General features: G+C 30.9%; 1 long non-coding RNA gene across 2 annotated transcripts; it reads left to right on the top strand.

Annotated features, from left to right (window-relative positions):
- The first annotated feature begins 15,816 nt into the window (after positions 1-15,816).
- LOC124896954 lies at positions 15,817-18,365 on the top strand. 2 transcript variants are annotated; one of them, XR_007053331.1, is made up of 4 exons: positions 15,817-16,097; positions 16,331-16,493; positions 17,654-17,760; positions 17,841-18,365. It is a non-coding gene; the product is annotated as an uncharacterized LOC124896954 (long non-coding RNA). The 2 variants fall into 2 exon arrangements; XR_007053330.1 differs by having other exon boundaries at positions 15,818-16,097; positions 17,651-17,760.
- Positions 18,366-23,910: the final 5,545 nt, after the last annotated feature.

The following is a 23,910-nucleotide window of genomic DNA, read 5'->3' as shown; positions in this document are numbered from 1 at the left end:
GCTCAAGCAGAAGAAATGATCTATATGGCTAACTCCGCTACTGCTAAGGTAGAGGGAACAGAAAAAATTGCTTAAAGTTGACTTCTGGCAAGGTCTTGACACTGAACAATATGTTATATGTTTCGGAGTTACGTAGGAACTTGATTTCTGTTTCGCTCCTAGATAAGAATGGATTCAAATGTGTAGCCGTTTCTGGAAAAATTGTAATTAACAAAGGAGAAATGTATGTAGGAAAAGGCTATCTGACCGAAGGCCTTTATAAGATGAATGTAATGACTGTTGAAATAAATAAAAGTTCGAATTCTTCTTATTTGCTTAAGTCTTATGATTTATGGCATGAACGTTTAGGACATGTTAATTACAAAACGTTACGAAAACTGATTAACTTAGAAGTTTTGCCAAACTTTGAGTGCAATAAATCAAAGTGTCAAACATGTGTGAAATCAAAGTATGCAAAGCATCCTTATAAGTCGATTGAAAGGAATTCCAATCCCTTAGACTTAATACACACTGACATTTGTGATATGAAGTCAACACTATCACGTGGTGGGAAAGAGTATTTCATAACTTTTATTGACGATTGCACTAGATATTGTTATGTCTACTTGCTACATAGTAAGAATGAAGCAATAGATGTATTTAGGCAATATAAAACTGAAGTTGACAATCAGTTAGACAAAAAGATCAAAATGATAAGAAGTGATAAGGGCGGAGAATATGAATCTTCCTTTGCGTAAATATGTGTAGAGAATGAAATAATCCATCAAACTATGACCCCATATTCACCTCAATCTAATGAAATTGCGGAAAGGAAAAACCGAACTTTGAAGAAAATGATGAATGTCTTACTTATAAGTTTTGGTTTACCGCAAAACTTATGGGGGGAGGCTATCCTTATGGCCAATCGTATACTCAACAAAGTTCCCCATAGTAAGACACAATCAATTCCTTACGAAAAATGAAAAGAAAGGAAACCCAACTTGAAATATTTCAAAGTGTGGGGGTGTCTAGCGAAAGTTCAAGTTTCTATACCTAAAAGGGTTAAGATAGGACCTAAAACGGTGGACTGTGTGTTCATAGTATATGCTAACAGTAGTAAAGCATGTCGATTTTTGGTTCATAAATCCGAACATCCGGATATTAATGAAAACACGGTAATTGAATCAGACAATGCTGAATTCTTTGAAAACATTTGCCCGTATAAAATTAGATATGAACAGTCTAGTGGAGGATTTAAACGACCTCAAGATGAACCAAGTGAGAATATATATAATGAAGAAAATCCAAGACGTAGTACACGCCAAAGAACGTCAACTTTGTTTGAATCGAATTTTGTAACATTTCTCTTAGAAAATGAGCCTCAAACATTTAATGAAGCGATGTCGTCGTTAGACTCATCTTTTTGGAAAAAGACAGTCAATAGTGAGGTAGATTCAATCTTAAACAACCATACATGGAAATTGGTTGACCTTCCTCCCGAAAATAAACCTTTAGGTTCTAAATGGATCTTCAAAAGGAAAATGAAGGCGTATGGTACTATTGACAAATATAAGGCACAATTTGTAGTAAAAGGCTTCAAACAGAAGTAAGACCTTGATTACTTTGATACATACTCGCCAGTAACAAGGATAACCTCGATTCGAATGTTAATTGCCTTGGCGGCTGTATATGATCTTCAAATCCATCAAATGGATGTGAAGACCGCATTCCTAAATGGAGATTTGGAGGAAGAAATATACATGGAACAACCTGAGGATTTTGTGGTCCCAGGAAAAGAAAATAAGGTATGTAAACTTGTTAAGTCACTTTATGGACTAAAACAAGCACCTAAGCAATGACATGCAAAGTTTGACCAAACTATGTTGGCAAAAGGATTTAAGATAAATGAATGTGATAAATATGTTTGCATTAAAGACACTCTAAATCACCAAGTCATTGTTTATTTATATGTGGATGATATGTTAATCATCAGTAGAGACATTTCTGACATAAATGCAACAAAATGAATGCTCGAGAGCAAGTTTGATATGAAAGACCTTGGAGTTGCAGAGGTGATTTTAGGAATAAGAATCCATCGAACTCCACAAGGATTAACATTGTCATAGTATCATTATATCGAAAAAGTACTTGACAAGTTCAAGTATATGGAATTCGGTATTGCCAAGACTCCATTGGATGTGAACTTTGCACTTTAAAAGAATGAAGGTGAAGTGACTCACAATTGGAGTACGCAAGAGTATTGGGATGTTTAATGTTTAATGACTCACAATTATTATAAGTCATCTTATTAAAAAATTAATAATATTTAATGAAAAAGATAAAATAAACATAAAATCATATATTAACTCTTGATGTTTTAAATTAATTTGGCGTCTTATATGAGACTCACTTAAATTTTTTTCACAAGTATTTTTTATAGTAATTTTGCTATATTACTTCTAATTAATTATTATAAGTCATTTAAGACATGTATGCTTCGCTGCTTCAATCGTGATTTTATTAAATTATCCCTAATTAATTATTATGGCTACCTAAGCATTGTGCCACAAGAAAAAATTATAAATAATTAAAAATTTAAATTATTTTAAAAATATAATTGACTATCAATTCCACAAAAATTTTGACAAAGAGAGTAATATATATTATTTAAAAATTAAATAAAAATGTATTATAAATTACAATAGATAAAATTTAAAATATCTTACAAAATTTAATTTGTTATATATTTCAAAAAATATGTAAAAAATACTATAGATCACAATAATTAACAACTTGAAAAGTTTAAAAGATATAAAATATTTGGCTGACTCTCAAAATTATATCGGTGCCACTTAAATTGGAATAGATGAAAAATATTATAAATAAGAATAAATAAAAACTTAAATTATTTTTAAAATATAATTGACTATCGATGCTGCGAAAGTTTGTATAAGAAGAGTAACATATATTTTTTGAAAAGTATTTTTATAAATTATAATGTTAACAGCTTAAAATATCTAAAATATATTAAAAATATGATTGACTATCTAAATTTTATTTGTATCATATAAATTAAGACAAAATAATATATATATTGAGTCCGTGCTAGCACGGGCACCTCGATATCTAGTACAACAATAAAACAGTTGAAAAATGATGATAATAAATGTATAGTAATTTTACTTTGAGATACCTGAATAAAAAAGAATGATAATTATACTTAAAATTGCCAGACAGAAGTGAGATGTGATTTAATTAATAAATTAAATGATATAATATACAAGTAAGAATCTTGACTTAAAAAAGGAGGTATAATAGAAGTGGGATCCACACATTATTATTGTTATTATTTGTTTCTCTTATCTAGCAAAAAGTTTAGCACTCTGTAACGGGTCATCAATCTAGCAGTATAACAGTAAAATTAAATCATCACTCACCTTTAATTAGTAAATGAAAAACATTTATAACAAAATATCCAATCAAAATTATTATAAGTGGATCAAACTAGCTCGAAAATTTATTTTAAATTATATACGCATGTGATAAACATTTTCAACAAAATGCTTATAAACTTAGTACTAGTTTTTATAAGTATTCAAAATTAGTAAAAGTCCTAAGTTGGTCACTCTAAATTATGAATTTTCACTTTATAATTATGAAAAAAAATAGTTTACCTAAAAAAAAAAATCTCGTAATTATTTCATTCATTCTATTTTCATCATTCGTCTTAATTATTTATGTCAAAGTATCCTTTTTTTAAAATGATTGTAAGAATTATAAAAATTTTTCATTCCCATGTATTAGATAGTTTTCAATGTATTGGGAATTGAAAATAAATAATGTATTGATAGAATTTTAAATATAGGATAAAAAAGATAAAAATATCTAAAAGTTAACTAGTTTATAATGTCAACATAGTATTTAATAGGCCTCGAGATGGAAGACTAATAAAATATTCTGACACTACTATTTTTTCATCGTTTACAAATTGTTATTCTATCTCAATAGTCAATATTAAGCTAAATACCAATATGGATTGTGGTGCATCAGATAAGGCTGCTCCATCCTTAATCAAAGTTCGAAGGTTCGATCTTGGGTATAGAGAAAACTTTATTGGGAACGCTACCTCCAAATGAGACCTTACTCGGTGCAAATCCGAATTACTCGAACTCCAATGCGAATACCAAACATCGATGGAAAACCAAAAAAAAAATAAATATTTTTACTATTTTGTGGTTTATCTTCACTTGTTAACTATTTCTTTCCTATTAAAATAGTTATTAAGTTTAGATTTTACATAATTTTTTTAAAAAAACATTAAAAGTGTGATTTAATTAATATACCTCCTCTAATTCAAAGTAATTCTTCCATTTAAAAAAAATGACTTACTTTTTTGTTTTTTTAAATTTGTTTCATAAGAATGATTCTTTCCCTTTTTTGGCAATACGTTAATTCAAAAGTCTTCTTTATTTTCTTAAATCTGTCCAAATCAAAATAAGTCATTCTTTTTGAAACGGAAGGGGTAAAATAAATTGTTAAACTATTTTTCAATGTTTAAAATAAATGAATTGTTCATTCTTTAAGAGACATGTAGAAGATTCTTTTAATTTTATTTTCTCATTTAATAAGGTTCTTAATTATTCACATTTTCTATTTCTGTCACATAAGTGTATATACCACATTCTATTTCTATCTTCAAACCAAAGTGTGTAGTCATTTATCATCAATATGGCCAAAATATCACTTTTATTGATTGCTCTTTTTGCCCTAACTACAGGTAATTCACTTACCAATATCAATGTTTTCATTGTTAGTAATTACACCTTTCGTTCAATTTGTTTGATCTATTTTTATTTTTACCTGTTTAAAATAGAACGACTCTATTTCTTTTTACCAATTCCTTAATGGCTTTCTACATGACATGTTTAAGATCATAAAATTAAAAACTATTTTTTCTTTTTGAACGATTTGAGTTATGACCAAAATGTATGAAATTTCATATATATATCGCAGCGATGGAACAAAACTTATTTCCATCAAAGTGGCTTGGGTTAACTTGCTTTAGAAAATGCCAGTGGGCTAACGATTGCACTAGAGACTGTTGCGAATGTTGGTCCTCTCCATTCGATAGCCGAAACTACTTTTGTGACAAACGTAACGCTAATGGTGAAAGTTATGTTGCAAGTCTCCTCTTGAAAGCTAAACTCATCAAACAACAAGACATTATTCCTTCTCATCAACTTGTTTAAATTGTGTGTCTTTGTGTGTGTGTTTGATGAATTAATGTCATAGTTTTTGTGTTTGTGTATCTGTTGGGGAGGTAATAAGTGATCAATATTTCCAATGGAAAACTTGGATTGTTGATTACAACTATGAGAGGCTAGCAGTTTGGCTTGTGACTGCCTATTTAGTTGGACGTTTGGAATCATAAAATTATGGACTTGTCACTTATTCAAATTTATCAAACCTTTAATTGGCCTTGGCATGTCTTAAAGTTGACAAAAACAGTATCCTGTCAAATATGATGGCTTGATTATTTCGATACATACTCGTTAGTGAAAAAAGATAACGTATATTCGGATGTTAGTTGCATTAGTTGCGGTATATGGTCTTGAAATCAATCAAATATTTTTTTAATGGAAAATTGAAGAAAGAAATTTACATGGAACAACCGGAGGATTTTTTGATTCTTAGTAAAGAAAACAAATTGTTCAAACTTATTAAGTTACGTTATGGACTAACATAAGAATTAAGAACCCACACAGAGTGGCAAGAACTGATAGGAACACACATTTCACATAGAATTATTACATATATAGATAAGCAGTCACAAGCCAAACTGCTAGCTTTTACAAATTACACTCTCCATTAATCAAAGTTTTCCATAGACAAAAAGCCTGATCATCACCTATTCCATCAAACATAAAACATTCACATAAGCATAGGCAAACATTAATTAATAATGTTCTTAAGACGTTGATTTTCAAGGATAGTTCCGAAATAACCTTCACCAGTAAAAAGACTTTTGTCACATATATCCATATATGAAAGAGCAAAGGGATTGTAGCCATTACTTGTATCTTGGGGGACCAAGAGAAATCAACTGCATTTTATACACATAATTATATAAGTAGAATATAATAAACGAGTTAGGACAAATTTGAACAGGTTAAATCAAAGAATGGTTAGACCATCTAAAGTTCTTTTAGGTCAAATAACGAATCATAACTCAACTCGTTCATGATCCAATCACCCAACCTAGCTCCCATTTTGAATGATATCATGATCATTTCGAACTCAACTAAGTACCCTCATGCTAGAGGACATTGTGGATGAAATCTAGAAAATTGAGAGATCTTCTGAAAGACAACACAAATACCTCCTTAAAAGAACATCGTATTAGGTATTGAAAAAAGTGAAAAGATTAGTTGTGGAAACTAAATGTGTATACCTGTACTTATAACAAAGAGAGCAATCAAGAAAAAGAATAGCTTAACCATATTGCAGAAAACACACTTTAGATTTTAGAAAAAGTAGAAAGAGAACGTGTGAAAATAAGTTTATATAATGTACCAATTTATGGAACTAGTAAGAGCATCATTGTCATTTGGGGCGGGGTAGGGGGGTGAGATGTCAATAGTATGATTCAATCAGTTAATTTATAAAATTTATATCATATTAATTTCTCGATTATTACGAGTAAAATTAGAGAATACAATATCATGCATTCTTGTAGAACTTTGACCCAAACTCTATAGATATTTTAAATATTTAAAAGATGAAAAATCAAGAAAAAAAATGAAAGATATAAGATTAAAAATTCATCCCACTATTTTATAGTACTGTAAATCAAGAATTAAAAAAAATAGATCAAAAGAGCAGAAGGAAATTAACCAAGATGGAATTCAGAATATAGTCTATTAGATTAAGTAACTAATAAAAGAAATAAAATTCATAAGAGTGAAAAAAATTATCCAGTACCTTATCATTTGACACTCAAGATCGTTGAAATAACTTATAGCTTACTTGCTACTCAAGATGCTGAAATTAATTAATTATTTTCAATATGTAGGAGTAGCATAATTGCTTCGCATTTGTAAGTTTGGGTGTAAATTATTTGTTGGCTTGTAGTTATATCCATCACTCAGGCCAAAACAAAATTTTTAATTTCATTATTTTTAAACTTAACATACAAAATATATTCTACACATATAAATTTTGATTGGTATGACTTGGTATTTTTTGATTTATCATTATAAGATTATCTATACAAATATTTGCGGGCTATAAATAATGTACAGAACTCCATTTGTTTTGAGAAGATAAAGTTGAATGTAAAAAAGAAAAGAAGTCCAAATTATTATTATACTTTGTGTGAAGGGCTTTATTAATCTCAAACGTGCTTGTCTCTAAAGACATGCAATTTTTAAAAATCAATGTAGACTTAACAAAAGATATATATAAGCGATAACAATTAGTGAATGGGATTAGTCGGGCTCCAATGCGGGTACCGGACACCGAATGAGAAAACAAAAAAAAGAATGGGAAATATTTTGGTCATGTTAATACGTTTATGTTCCTATGATTTCGAGGTGTAATTTTCAACTCGATCACCTACTTATATACCAAGTCCAATATAAAAATACAAAGAAATTAATTCTAACATTTTATTTTATTTTATTTTATTTGATATATATAATGTTAGTATGAAATGAATAGATGCAAATGAGAAAAGGACATCCATCTGAAGGAAAATAAATCAATCAATTATAGGAATTAAAGCCCAAAAAATTAATACAGATGCCAAGTTAGGCCAAAATTTGCCATTCACTTTTTGGTTTGCATTTGATTAATATAATGGCAAAGATACCCAAAAATTATTAGAACTGTTTTTAAAATTTTGGAAAAGCAACTTGTGTGTAAAAGTTTTTTTTTTTAATGGTAAACGTGTGTAAAAGGTTAAAGATGGTAAAAGTGATAAGGACACAGAGTTTGGTTGATGGTGTGGCTACTTCTTGTTGGGATGATGATATGATTGCCACAAACTTTTGAATCAATAAAATAGATGTACTTTCTCCGTTTCAATTTCAGTTTATATGAGTTAGTTTGACATATAAAATATATATGAGAAAGAAATAAAAATTTATAATTTATAATTTAAAATAAGTGATCGATATTTTTGTGATTGTAAATCACTTCATTAAAAATAAAATGACATTTTAAAGTTTAATTGTTACCAAAATATAAAAATATGTTATTCTTGTTAGGACTAACAAAAAGAAAGAAAGACATATAAATGAGTCAATGAGATAAAGCATCTAGTATCCCTTTGAATCATGATAAAAGTTGCTAAGACGCATTTTAACTTTACAAGGATCCTGTTACCCCCTGAATTAAATTTTAGCATGTTTTTGTCACTCTTTTGTGCTGACATGATACCTTAATTACATAAAAATGAAGGTTACGTCAAAAGTGTCACGTCAGCTAAAAAAATGTTATATTAGATAAAAAAGTTGATAAAAATATATTAAAATTTAGTTCTAAAAGAATAATAGGACCCCTATAAAGATAAAGTGTGCCATAAAATATTTAATCATAGTTCAGGAGTTTAGTAGATGCTTTACTCTTATGTAAATTGAGACGCAGACAATATTATGTACATCATGTGGCAAGAATAACAACTCACCATTTTGCATGCATAACGTGCATGCATGTGCTTGTTATTATTACACATTTGCGAGAAGTCTAATTTTTCTAAAGTATTTTCTCCGTTTCGAAATAAATAAATTGTTGAATTTTAATATACAGATTAAGAAAAAAACATTAAAAATATAAATTTAACATAAATTTCCTTTTTAACCCTTGAAGTCTCTTTTATCCAAAAAAAGAAAAAGTTGCAGTCTCTTTTGCTTGTCAAATCATAAGGGTAATTTTGGAAAAAAAAAATTCAACGATTCACTTATTTTGAAACACCAATAAATACCCCAACAATTTCTTTATTCCGAAACGGAGGGAATATTACGAACACGAAATTATGCTTTTGTAACTAAAATGTAAGAAAGCGAAATGGGATCTATTTTACGATACTTATGCAACGTTGAGCGATTTTTTATTTAACTACCTGGGCTGCAGTAAGTAGATCGAGAGATCGTTTCGCCCTTCGTCCGCGAATATGGGGAATATGTTCTCAAAACATCTTGCTCCAATCTGACCTAGCTGGTGATTGTACCTAGCTGAACCAGAGAGCCCCAAAGTCCTACGGTATCATAGAATTACGTTAGATACCATATGCAGGGTGTTTCCACCACCTTTGAAATACCTGCGGTAAGCTAACACCATGTATAAGACCTGCACCCAAGGAAAAGTACTTTCATACCTTATCCGATAGAAGGGGTCTAATTTGAAGAAGGAAGTACAAAAGACTGTAGTGACTTTATAGTTTTTTTTTTGTTTCCCAAGGTATCCCCACAATCGGCAATCGTGAGACTAATCCTCCGTTCCTCGATCAGCGTATTTTGCGGTAGGAAACTGACCACAGAGTTTATACTTCACATGATACTTAGGATAAAATTAAGTGACTTTCTAATTTTCAAAAAAAAAAAAAAGAAGAAGAAGAAGAAGAAATTAAAATGGATGATTTTTAATTATAAGCTTTAAGTGTATTAATCATGATAAGATATATATCACAATATCACATATATACTATAATATCTACTCCATTTCATGACATGTTGATGCCAAAAGTGCAATAAGATGTATATTACACGTCCTATAATTATCTGTACAATTGTATACGTGATCTTTAATACTGTCCTCCTGTATATATACTGTATATTAAGAAAATAAAAAAGTTTATAAAAGGAATATAAAAGGAACATAACTTTAGTTTAAACCAAAAAAAAGTCCCATATATTACTCTTTGACAAGTTTACATATGAATATGCAGTTAATAAAATTCACTTTATGAAAGTTTCTTGCATGTATATTACCTTTTGTTTCTTACATCAAAATATCAAATCAATAAATAAAGGCAAAATATGTTGATATGCTTAAATTTGTTAGTGAAATTCCTTTAGACACTACTATATGTTCATATTAAGTATTTAAATACATGATAAATTATTTTTATTAGACTCTTCCTACTCAATATTTTGAAAACTCCTTTGTGTGTATTCTTCTGCATGCATTACGTAAATAAGTTAACCATTTAATTTGAATAGGTGTCATATTTTAAATTGTTCACTTATCTCTACGTAATATATAGGCGTGCGCTTTTGTAGAAACTTTTTCAAAATATAAATAGAAAGTGAGTAATAGATATATACACTTTTTTTAACCTCTTTTTATGAAAGTTTATGTCTATAATATAACTGACTTTATGAAAGTTTCTTGGATATATATTGCCTGCTTTTTACGTGATAAGAAGGTGCCTGCAAGCTTAAAGGTAAATTTTATAGAGTGACAGTCCGTTCGGCCAGGCTGAGTGTTGGCCAGTCAAGAACGCTCATATCCAAAAGTTGAAGGTGGCAGAAATGAGGATGTTGTGTTGGATGTGTGGGCTTACTAGGGGAGATAGGGTTAGGAATGAGATTGTTCGGGAGAAGGTGGGTGTGGCTTCATTGGAAGACAAGTTGCGAGAAGTGAGGTTGAGATAGTTTGGTCATGTGATGAGAAGGGGCACTGATGCCCTAGTTCGTAGGTGTGAGACGTTGACTTTGTATGGTTTCTAGAGGGGTAGCGGTAGATCGAAGAAATACTGGAGGGAGGTGATTAGACATGATATGGATCAACTACAACTTACTGAGGACATGACCCTAGATAGGAAGTTATGGAGGATACGAATTAGGGTAGAGGGCTAGGGCGGGTGGGTGAGGCGTAGCTAGTAGTTAGGAGTGCTTTGGTTGCAGTTGTGCTAGTAGTCATAGGAGAGTTGGGGGTGAGGTGTGCGCGCACGTGATAGTGTAAAGAACTACATAGTGGGTGTTTTCTTTTTTGTTATTTCATCTTGTGGCATATTTTATTACGTATGTGTTTGTCCTTTGTTTTGAGCAGGGGTCTATCGGAAACAACCTCTCTACTTCTTCGGAGGTTGTGGTATGGACTGCATACATTTTACTCTCCCCAGACCCGATTATGTGGAAATACACTGGATATGTTGTTGTTGTGTGGAGACAGTCACAACACCACGAACAATCACTGCAGTCTAAAGTTCTTTTAGGTCAAATAACGAATCATAACTCAACGTTCATGACCCAAAGTTCCAACCTAGCTCCCATTTTAATTTGATCCAGTGATATCATGATCATTTCGAACTCAACTAAGTACCCTCATGCTAGAGGACATTGTGAATAAAATCTAGAAAGAGATCTTCTAAAAGACAACAAGAATACCTCCTTAATTAAGAAAATATCGTAATAGGTGTCAGAGCTTGATCTATCTATATTTGGATGAATATTCAAGACGAATTAACCAAAGTGAAAAGCTTAATTTTGGAAACTAGATGCGTATACCTGTACTTATAACAAAGAGAGCAATCAAGAAAAAAAATAGCTTAGCCATATGGCAGAAAACACACTTTAGCTTTGTAGAAAATTTAGAAAGAGTATGAGTGATGAAAATATGTTGAGGTAATGTACCAATTTATAGAACTAGTAAGCCGTGCTGTCAGCATTGTCACAGTGCTCAGCCAAGAGCGTTTTGTCCTCTTTCGTTTCTTTCCAGATTAATTGCCTCTTTGGTTTCTGGTGAACGAGGTAGGGGCCGCATCGAGGCACCTATCAGAAATCACACCAATACAAAAAATAAAAAAAAGGATTTTGGGGCTTTCTCCGGGTGTATCAAATCCATAGGTGAGAGTGTGATGTGTGGTTTATGGCCAGAAAATGGAGTGAAAGTGAAGAGTTGGTAGGTATATTTTTAAGCGTTAAAATTGCACATGGAAAGTGGTCAATTAATCATGTGTCATTCTGTGTTTTGCAATGCAGAACTAGCACTTGACATTTCACATAAAATTACACATAGAGATAAGCAGTCACAAGCCAAACTGCTAGCTTTTACAAATTACACTACACTCCATTAATCTAAGTTTTCCATAGGTAAAAACATGATCATCACTTATTCCATCAACCATAAAACATTCACGTAACTTTTGAGGATTTTCCTTTAATGCAAGGATGTAACGTTATTTTAATAATTTTAATTATTTTAATTTTAACTTTAGTAATTTAACTGGTAACTTTAACTTTAATAATTTAACTCATAACAATAACTTTAACTTTAATAATTTAACTCATAATATTAACTTTAACTTTAAATTTAAATTTATCATGAAAAATTATAACTTAACCATATTTGACGTGATTTTGCTCATCATCATGGCATTTCAAGATGTTTGATGGGACTTTGCTGAGATTTTTGAGACTATTTGTCATTAACCAAAACTCTATCCGGTCAAGTGTACTCGAACTTTGTATCAGATATATAAAACAATTTTAAGTATACATGATAGCGATAACGATGAACTTTGAGAATCTGGAGTCACTACTAAAAACTGAGTTATTAGCTACCAAGATGAGGGACAAATTGTATGTCGATATTGTGAGGGACTATGCAATGTTGTCCCTCATACAAATCAAATATATTAATTTTAATTTTTTTAAAGACGGAGAGGGACATCCTTCACTAAAATACGATGATAATAAAAAGGTAAAATTAAATTTGTTATAGCGAGGGATTTCCCTCTCTAAATAATAACAAATAAATTCATATTTCAAAGAAAAATTTAAATACTATTTTTAATATTTTAATTTTTATTTTTTTAAAAGGTGAAGAGGGACATCCCTCAGTAAAATATGGTGGTAATAAAAAGTAAATATTAAATTTGTTATAGCGAGGGATTTTCCTCGCTCAATAATAACAAATGAATTCATATTCCAAAAAAAAAATTAAATATAATTTTTAATATTTTAATTTTCATTTTGTTTAAAAGGTGACGAGGGACATCCCTCACTAAAATATGATGACAATAAAAATTAAATATTAAAATTGTTATAACGCTAAACAATAACAAATAAATTCACATTTCAAAGAAAATTTAAATATAATTTTCAATATTTTAATTTTCATTTTGTTTAAAAGGTGAAGAAGGGCATCCCTCACTATAATACGATGATAATAAAAACTAAATATTAAATTTGTTATAACGAGAGATTTCCCTCGCTAAATAATAACAAATAAATTCACATTTCAAAGAAAATTTAAATATAATTTTAAAGTTTTTTGGCTGGTAACAATGCATTAATAAAAAATAAATGAAAATGAAATATAAGCTATCCAAGGAGTCTTCAATGCATACATATAATTATTTTGTGTTTTTTTTTTCATTGTAGTTAGGGAAGATTCTCACTAAATTAAATATGTAAAATTAAGTATTTAATAAATAACCATATTATCGATTTGGAGAAAAAAATAATACCAACGATATCAATTGTTTAATCCCTCAATAATTGCTTTAATTTTTTTTTTCTTTTCATACTATTAAATTACATTATTTTGTACACATAACAAAAAATTTATATATATATATATACATATATATAATACATTTTAAAAATGTTATAACCATAAAATTTGATAACTACACTAAGTAGATATACACTACGAAATATTATTGATTGATTGATCTGTCAATAATTACAACAACATAAAAAAGCAGCTTTAATATCTTTATTAAAATAATATTAACTGATTAACTTATACGATAGTTAAACTAAGTAAAGTTTATTAGTGATTTTTTTAGAAATATTATTGACTGTTAAGTTATACATTGACAATTGTACTAACCTTAACTATATTAGCGATATCATTAAATAATATTAGTGAATGATATATTATATATATATTTTGACAACTATACTAATTATAAGTGTATTAATAATATTTATAAGAATTATTATTGATTTATCAACATATCTATCTATTTATCTATACTATTATAAAAACATGAATATGAATGTTGATTGACTAAAATATCCTTCAAATATTAAATGACTTTTATACCGTTGAAAATTTAAGTTAAATTAAGATAAAATTGTCAAAGAACACCGCAGAATAGTATTATCCTAATTTACTTTGGTTAGGAATTATTATAATCCAAAACTTTTTGCAAGAATTCATATTCTTATTAAAAAATGTGTGTGTGTGTATATATATATATATATATATACACGATCAAAGGATTAAAATAATGTATTATTCAAAAATATAAAAAATATTTAAAAAATACACCTCATAATATATACTATCCTAATATATTTTTGGTGGAGTATCGCAATCCACAAATATTTTCAAGAAATCAATATTTTAGAGATAAAATAAGATACAAAATTCGCCTTTTCAATAACTCTAACTTAATAATGTAATTTTTCCTTTTTACATGAATTTACTTAATCATTAATTTGCAACTCACATATAAAGGTGTTCATGAATTTTATATCTCAACTCTTCATTGTTATATTTATTTAGCAAAATTTTTAGTAACAGTGGCCGATTTACAATCAAAATATTTTTTTTAAAAAATGAAATACCAACTTATACTGGCTCCTTTCTTTTTCTACTTCTCACAATTCGCATTATAAAAGACAGTTTGACAGATAACTATAAGAAAAGTATTATAAGATTTAATGTAATTATTTTTCATATTAATATTGTGAAAAAATACCTCTTAAAAAGTCAACTAAAAGTCAATTTAATTTTTAATGAAATTCTTAATAAATACTTCATTGATTAATGTTAGTATTGATTCACACATATTTTAATAACTAGTTTTATATAGCCCGTGCTAATCTCAGCCCAATCTCAAGTAATTTAATATTTTATATAATAATATGATTAAATATATAAAATAATTACAACTCGAAAAGATCATAAATTAAAAAACATTAACATTTTTATGAGTTTATGAACATATATGCTATAACTAACTATAAATAGAAATATATTTCTTCATATATTTATCAAGTTTTAATTTTACTCATAATTTCACGTGGCAAGAATTTAAGCTAGTTGAAATGGTAATTTAAGCTTGGTGTTACATTAAATTAAAGGGAAAAAATAAACTAAATTTATCAAAATGAACCTCCAAAATTTATTAGTTCTTTATATTTAATTTATCCTTAAGAATATTAATTTCCAATTAATCAAAAAAAATTAAAAAATTATCTGATCTTAATTGATGCCCCTACCTTTATTTTTAACTTTATCAGCAATTTCAACTTTCAATATTTAAAATTTTTTATTGATAATTTCAAAAGCAAGATAAAATTGTCCGTAGAAAAAATTCTATTCAATTAATAAAAGTAATGAGGAAATATTGGAAAACATACTCAGTTCATCAGAAATAAATATAACCTTCTACGATTAGTTAAAAGAATTATCGATTAATTAAACAACAAAAAAATTTAAATAATTCAGTTGATTGTCAGCCTGAACTGTCACCTTATTGGTAAAGGTTTGACTCTCCACATTATAATTTCCTCCCTATTTTCTATTTTTTTTAAAGAATTACTTAAATAATTAAAATTCAAGAAAACTCAATAATAATTTTTCATATCATGACACACCAAATAAAAAGTTCCAATTGACAAATAAATAAATAAAATAATTTTATTTTTATCAATTACGTGTCATAATTTTAGTGAATTAATAAATTAATTGAAATTACTAGGTTAGTAGTAGATGTTATTTAATTTTTAAAAAATTAAAACGGGAAGAATTTGGGTTAAATTAATACCCCAAACAAAAGAAAATGTGGCTTAAAGTGTTCCAACTTCTTTCCCACAAATTTTCCATCATTTTTTTCCTAGGTAATTATTTTTACTAAAAATTAAAATTGTGCAGATTTGGGTTCACCCACTTCCCTCCATTATTTCCCACCATTTTTTTCAAATACTTTTCACTATAGAGTTTGGGTTTAATTCTAATTTCATAATTAAACCGCACATTCTAATTCGGTCACTGTTTGAACTACTGCCAGAAGATTCGAGGTCACCTTGTTGGCCATTGGGTTGGATTTCGATTACTTCTCCTTGCTGATTCAGACAGTTCTTTTCATATTAAGGGTACTTTTCACTTTGCTGATTGAGCAATTACGTGCCTTTTGTTTGGAAAGATATTTTTTCAATTTTTATTTTGGGTATTTTTTATTAACGGTAGATATATCTTATTTTTTGTTTTCAATCTGATGTTTTTTAGATTTTTCTGCAGTTGTTCATATTTTATTGTATCCAGTGGTCCCTTTTTCGTTTTTATTGTCTGAATTGTAACAACTTGATGAAAGTCGAACATGATCCAGCTTTTACAAGGATTTTACCGGGTGGGTGGTCACAATATTGGTGCCGGAGGAGAAGAAATAGTTGGTGGCGGTGAAGCCGGAGCCGAAGATTGAGTTTGTGGCACTGGAGCCATAGCAGGCGCTTGAGCAAAAGTGCAAGTGAATTGAGGCAAGAAAAGAAAGGGTGAGGCTAAGTTGAAGTACATTTTTCTTTCTTTATTTAGCTAAATTTGAATTATGTTAGATGGGAGGGAGAAGGAAAATGTGTGCCAGTTATATAGTAAGTTGTGGGTTGATTTCTTGCTCCAACATAATTAATGAAAAAAGTTTGTGGGGTTATTCTGATGATAGAAATTATTAGGTGAACAGGTGCAATCTAAGATGAGTTGAGAATAACATGTTATTTACTGCTATATACAACTACTAGCTTGATTATGAAGGCAAAATAGCTGGGGAGGTGAACTAATTCCTTTGTAGATACTATTATATAGATCCGTAAATAGATTTGTATGTATAGCCACTTTAATCATGTTCGTCTTTTCTCCAAAATTATCTTCTTTTTTTTTCTGGAAACATGGTCAGCTAGAAATTATTATATTCACGATTCTTCATCCACCTATGTATAAAATGTCCTAGTTTTTCATTCTCATATGAGTCCGGAAAGTGAATTGGCCATTTAGTTATGTTATATGATTTGAGGTGGGTAAAATTGTTAGGTAAAAATATTTCAAATTATCTTTTTTGTTGTATGCGTTTAGAGGTCTACCCTCTCTACTAATCCATATTTGTCTTGCGTGGATGATAGAAACGCTTTCTTCCTAGAGTAATTTTATTTTTAGAGCTCGAACTTGAGATCTCTAGTTAAAGGTGTAAGAATATCATTCATCCCATCAGATTCGTTGGTGGTATATTTCAAGTTATCTATATGCGATCATAAACTAAATATAGGACAGTTGTGAATTTTGTGAGACAAGAGGCTAATTTAGTTGTAATGGCACTTGTCACAATCAAGAATATCTTGGTACAACTGACGCTAATGTAATGTATGATAACAAATGATAAACCATATATTTGTTGTGTTATCTGCTATCTTTTTGCAGTGTCTATGCATGACAGTGTATCACAACCATTTTTAGCAGATGAGCTTAAACTTTCAGGAGGATTAATAATGATTAGTAATGCTGAGAAATTTCCTTTTCATTTTCATTTGGCACGAAATTTCTTTATTTACAACTTTTTCTCTTATGCATCCAATATGTGTTATATGGACTTGTGTTCTAAAGCAATTACTTAAAATGTGTTTATGCACTTGTGGTTCACTATGTTTGTTTCATTTGCAAGAAGCATCTCTTGGTAGACCAATCACTCGTGGAGAGAAACGTAAGAAAGACCCATATGAAAATTAGAGATGGAAAGAAGTTTGGGTCGAAACACGAGCATAAGATACTTGCGTAAGTTCAAATCTTACTTGAAATTTATTTTATATCATTTATTATATATTAATTCTACTAATAGAATCAATACGTTCAAGCAATTGAAGAACTCAAAAGAAGTCAATCGACAGATGACCAAGGCAATCCAATCATGCCATCAGAGGAAGAAACTCTCTTCTGCTAGATGGATGTAGTTGGTGACATGTGTAAGGAAAGGGCATAACGCCTTTGCTTTGAGAAGAACTTTTACCGTCTTCAGTGTGGATTGCAAGGTATAGAGAGTTCTGCCACCATGTCAGATGAGCAGCTTGAGGAGATGCGATAGAAAGTTCAGGAGCATTCTAGGAAGTATGAGAGGAAAGAAAAAGAAGGATTGAGGAGAAGCGGGGTAGGACGACATTTAAGTCAGACGTCAAAGAACTCAAGGCTCAAGTAAATATCTTAGTCAAGCTTCCTCGCTCTCCGCCCCTAGCTCTGATGATGATGGTGGAGAGGATGAGGATGGAATGGAGTATTAGGTTATGTTGTTGTTTTAGGTTTGAATTATGTTAGGTTGGAATGTTTGGTAATTGTTTGCGTACTTTTTTTATACTTGTTTACATATTATTTAAGTTGGATGAATATATATATATGAAGTTTGATTGCTTAATTTTAATGTTTGAATTATTTCGGAAGAGTTTTTCTTATTGTTTTGCTGGCTAATATTGGTTGTACGCTAATTTTCTATTTAAATATTGAGTTTTAGTGCAGTAAAAAAACTATTAATAACACCATATTGGCAAGGGACTTCTGTAGCTATATTCCTCAAAATATCCAAATATTATATTAAATTTTTATTTAACTTAGCGAGGGATATCCCTCAGCATATTTAAATTTATAAGTTTTATTAATTTTTATGTACTAAGGGTCGTCCCGCACTAAATAATAAATTAATATTATATATATTTTTAATATAACAAGGGACATCTTTCACTAAATAATAAATTAATATTATTTATATTTTTAATATAGCAAGGGACATCCCTCACTATATTATATTTTTGGAAAAAATTGTAAGATCAAAATAGCGATGGCTGAGTGTCGGAGTCCGTCACTGCTTTACGAGGGTCTCCCTCACTAATAATTAGCAAGACACCTTGTAGCGATGGCTGCCCTTACTAAATATTGATTATTGAGGGATGTCCTTACTAAATCACATGGCTAAAACAAGACTTTTTAGTAGTGAGTTAAATTATCTAAGTTGACCTTGAATTTCTTTAGAGCTGCTGGTGAACAAGGTAGGGGCCGCATTAAGGCACAAATCACACCAATACAACAAATAAAATATAGGATTTTGGGGTGCGTCAATGATGCTTTCTTCGTGTGTATCAAACCCAGAGGTGAGTGTGATGTGTGGTTTATGCCATAAAATGGAGTGAAAGTGGTCAATTGATCATGCATTTTCACCATTTGATCATGAAAAAAAATCTGACAAACCTATTTATTGAGATTATCCTTCATTCAATATCATTTTGATCCAAAATTTCGATAAGCGTGTTAATAGGAAAAGACAATAATTCGATACCCAATTTGTACAAATAACGTTAACTTTTTGCACAAATTAAACGATATATAATTGTTGTGTTCGTAGTCTTTGTTCACTTCTAAAATAGAATAGAAGACAGAATAGTATCAAAGATTCTAGTAGTAGGAACACACATTACACATATAGATAAGTAGTGATCACAAGCCAAACTGCTAGCTTTTACAAATTACACTCGAATAATCAAAGTTTTCCATAGACAAAAACCTAATCATCACTTAGTCCATCATACATAAAACATTCACATAAGCATAGACAAACATTAATTAATGTTCTTACGACGTTGATTTTTAAGGATAGTTCCAAAATAACCTTCACCAGTAAAAAGACTTTTGTCACATTGATCGATATATGAATCACTAATGGGATCGTATGTGTGGACACATTCGCAACACAACCAACAATCACTGCAGTCAGCGTTCGATGTGCAACTTCTTCCACAAGTTCCTAAGTCATTTTCTACTGGAAGTAATTGTTGTTCCACTGCTGCAAGATGTAGTGCTAAGTCTCTTTTAGCCATTGCTTGCATCTTGGAAGACCAAGAGAAATGATCATCAACTGCAGTTTATACACAGATAATTATAAGATATATATACAACAACAACAATATACTTAGTATACTCTCACTAAGTGGGGTCAGGGAAGTGGGAAGGATAAGTGTACGTAGTCCATATACCACTACCTCAGACTGTTTCTCATAGATGCCCGGCTCAAGGTAAGAGAATCAAAACAAGGGACAACAAAAAACAATATACAATAGAAATTACAGCACCCAATAGTACCATAGGCAAGATTCATGCACCAAGTAATAACAAACGATACAACATTATTCTGAAATGATACTAGTATTATATGTTATCTTCCACAATACGGGTACGTAGAATCTGTATAATAGAATAACAACTTCAAATCGAGTTCAAGTATGAACAAGAACACAACGAAGTTGAACAAATACCCTCAACACAAGATCAAAATGATCTTTATAAGAGGTGTATTTTATATTTCAGAAATATAGATGAAACAGAAATTGTTAAGGCCAAGTCGTCCGAATGCACGGACTTTTCTTAAGGAATAATTCCCCTCACTATACCCGAGGTTATGGAATCTTCCTCCCAGGATAAAATGGCCTTCAATCCGACTATAGCGGTACCTCAAATAGGCGGATTCTTCGACCACACTAACGGTTTGTATGATCACACTTAGAGTATTTAAAGTGCATTTTTAAGAAGAAGAAGAAGAAGAAGCTTGTAATTCTGAAAATTTTTTCTGTGTTAACCTGTGGAAGAAAGCAGGTTATTTATAGCCACAACATGCCCCTTTGAAAGGTGACATTGGTTCAATTTAGAGGTGTGTGTCTTTTCCCGAAATACATGTTTGTTTACTTAAACCATTGCAGTAATTTTCTGAAATAGTACACCATTTCGTGAAACATTGCATCAGTTCGAAACAGTGTTGTAGTAGTTCGTGAAGCAGTTCACTGTTCACGCGAAACAGTGCTACTATTCACATAACAGTGCTACTGTTCACGCGAAACAGTCACTGTTCATGCGTCAGTTCGTGAAGCAGTGCACTGTTCATGCGAAACAGTGCTACTGTTCACGTAACAGTGCTACTGTTCACGCGAAACAGTCATTGTTCACACGTTCCTGCATGTTTTAACATTTCCATTCACACCCTTTCATTACTATGAATCCAACAATCCCCCACATGAATGGACAATGACTATTATTTTCGTAAAACTTTTACGGACAAGTATGTGATCATCAAGCAAAGACTGATTGCATCTGGATAAGTGAGTTTCCTTTTGAACTTTCTGTAGTGAACATGCATCGGATGCACTCGGTCAATCGGTAGATTTGATATCTTTGAACCGTCGAGCTTTAATGTACACCTAGACAACACATGTCACACAACCAGCCTTTTACCATTTGTGGTTCTTCGATTTTGTTCTTTTCAACCATGAACATATCCCGGTTTTCATGAGAGCTTAGAGAATAGGCCTTTACTAACATTCTCTTTGAAGCGGCTTCCACTTCGCCTACACATAGGTGATTTCTAAACATTCAATCCTGTAGATTAAACTATTTGGTCAAATCTGCCAAATTTAGATAATCATTAAAAGACTTTTCACCTTAAGTCTTATCCTTGTTTACTATACATTGTATACATCATGAGAATGGGTTGGGTAATAGACAATGTTGAACCTGTCAGACACAACTTTATTTGATCTCGTTGAACCTAGCTCTTGGGATTTCCAGTCTGCTAGGTAGAGTTACCGCCATGCTGACTTGTCCTAGGCCTTAAGCCCATTCCCTTGGATGTCCTTTCTACTCCTTCTCTAGATAGGCCCTTTTGTAAGTGGAGTCGACATATTATCCTTCGACTTTACATAGTCTACAGTGATAATTCCACTAGAGATAAGTTCTCTAACGGTATTATGTCTTTGTCTTATATGACGAGATTTATCGTTATACATCCTGCTCCCTGCCCTACCTATTGTTGATTGGCTATCACAGTGTATACATACTGGTGTCACTGGCTTGGGCCAATACGAAATATCTTTCAAGAAATTTCGGAGCCATTTTGCTTCTTCACCGGCTTTATCTAATACGATAAATTCAGATTCTATTGTAGAGCGAGTGATACAAGTCTGTTTGGATGATTTCCAAGAAACTGCTCCTCCACCGATAGTAAATACATATCCACTTGTGGATTTTACTTCGTTCGATTCGGTGATCCAATTTTCATCACTATATCCTTCAAGTACCGCAGGATATTTATTATAATGCAAAGTATAATTTTGAGTGTATTTAAGATACCCCAAAACCCTTTTCATTGCCATTCAGTGAGTTTTGTTGGGATTACTCGTGTCCCGACTCAATTTACTAATAGCGCATGCAATGTCTGGTCGAGTACAGTTCATTATATACATTAAACATCCCAATACTCTTGTGTACTCCAATTGCGAGTCACTTTCACCTTCATTTTTCTAAAGTGCAAAGTTCGCATCAAATGGAGTTTTGGCAATATCGAATTCCATATACTTGAACTTGTCAAGTACTTTTTCGATATAATGAGACTGTGACAATGCTAACCCTTGTGGAGTTCGATGGATTCTTATACCTAAGATCATGTTTGCAACTCCAAGGTCTTTTATATCAAACTTGCTCTCGAGCATTTGTTTGGTTGCATTGATGTCACAAATGTCTCTGCTGATGATCAACATATCATCTACATATAAACATACAATGACTTGGTGATTTGGAGTGTCTTTAATATAAACACATTTATCACATTCATTTATTTTGAATCCGTTTGCCAATATGGTTTGGTCAAACTTCGCATGCCATTATTTTGGTACTTGCTTTAGTCCATATAATGACTTGATAAGTTTACACACCTTGTTTTCCTTTCCTGAAACCACAAATCCCTCAGGTTGTTCCATGTATATTTCTTCCTCCAAATCTCCATTTAGAAATGCGGTTTTCACATCCATTTGATGGATTTGAAGATCATATACCGCCGCCAAGACAATTAACATTCGAATCGAGGTTATCCTTGTTACTGGCGAGTATGTATCAAAGTAATCAAGGCCTTCCTTGTGTTTGAAGCCTTTTTCTACAAGTCTTGCCTTGTATTTGTCAATAGTACCATCCGCCTTCATTTTCCTTTTGAAGATCCATTTAGAACCTAAAGGTTTATTTTTGGGTGGAAGGTCAACCAATTCCCATGTATGGTTGCTTAAGATTGAATCTATCTCACTATTGACTGCCTCTTTCCAAAAGGATGAGTTTGACAAAGACATCGCTTCTTTAAATGTTTGAGGCTCATTTTCTAAGAGAAATATTACAAAATCCAATTCAAACAAAGTTGACGTTCTTTGACGTGTACTACGTCTTGGATTTTCTTCATTATGTACATTCTCACTTGGTTCATCTCGAGGTCGTTTGGAACCTCCACTAGACTGTTCGTGTCTAATTTTATACGGGTAACTGTTTTCAAAGAATTCAGCATTGTCTGATTCAATTACCGTATTTTCATTAATATCCGAATGTTCAGATTTATGAACCAAAAATCGACATGCTTTACTACTTTTACCATATCTTATGAACACGAATTCCATCGTTTTAGGTCCTATTTTAACCCTTTTAGGTATAGGAACTTGAACCTTCGCTAGACACCCCCACACTTTGAAATATTTCAAGTTAGGTTTCCTTCTTTTCCATTTTTCGTGAGGAATTGATTGTGTCTTACTATAGGGAACTCTGTTGAGTATACGATTGGCCATAAGGATAGCCTCCCCCCATAAGTTTTGCGGTAAATTTGAACTTATAAGTAAGGCATTCATCATTTCCTTCAAAGTTTGATTTTTTCTTTCCGCAATTCCATTAGATTGAGGTGAATACGGGGTTGTAGTTTGATGGATTATTCCATTCTCTACACATATTTGCGCAAAGGGAGATTCATATTCTCCGCCCCTATCACTTCTTATCATTTTGATCTTTTTGTCTAACTGATTTTCAACTTCAGTTTTATATTGCCTAAACGCATCTATTGCTTCATCCTTACTATTTAGCAAGTAGACA

Source organism: Capsicum annuum, chromosome 3 (genome assembly GCF_002878395.1).
Source record: "Capsicum annuum cultivar UCD-10X-F1 chromosome 3, UCD10Xv1.1, whole genome shotgun sequence".
Taxonomy (NCBI): Eukaryota; Viridiplantae; Streptophyta; class Magnoliopsida; order Solanales; family Solanaceae; genus Capsicum; species Capsicum annuum.
The sequence above is the reverse complement of the archived record's forward strand: the minus strand, read 5'-3'. Positions and strand labels throughout refer to the sequence as shown.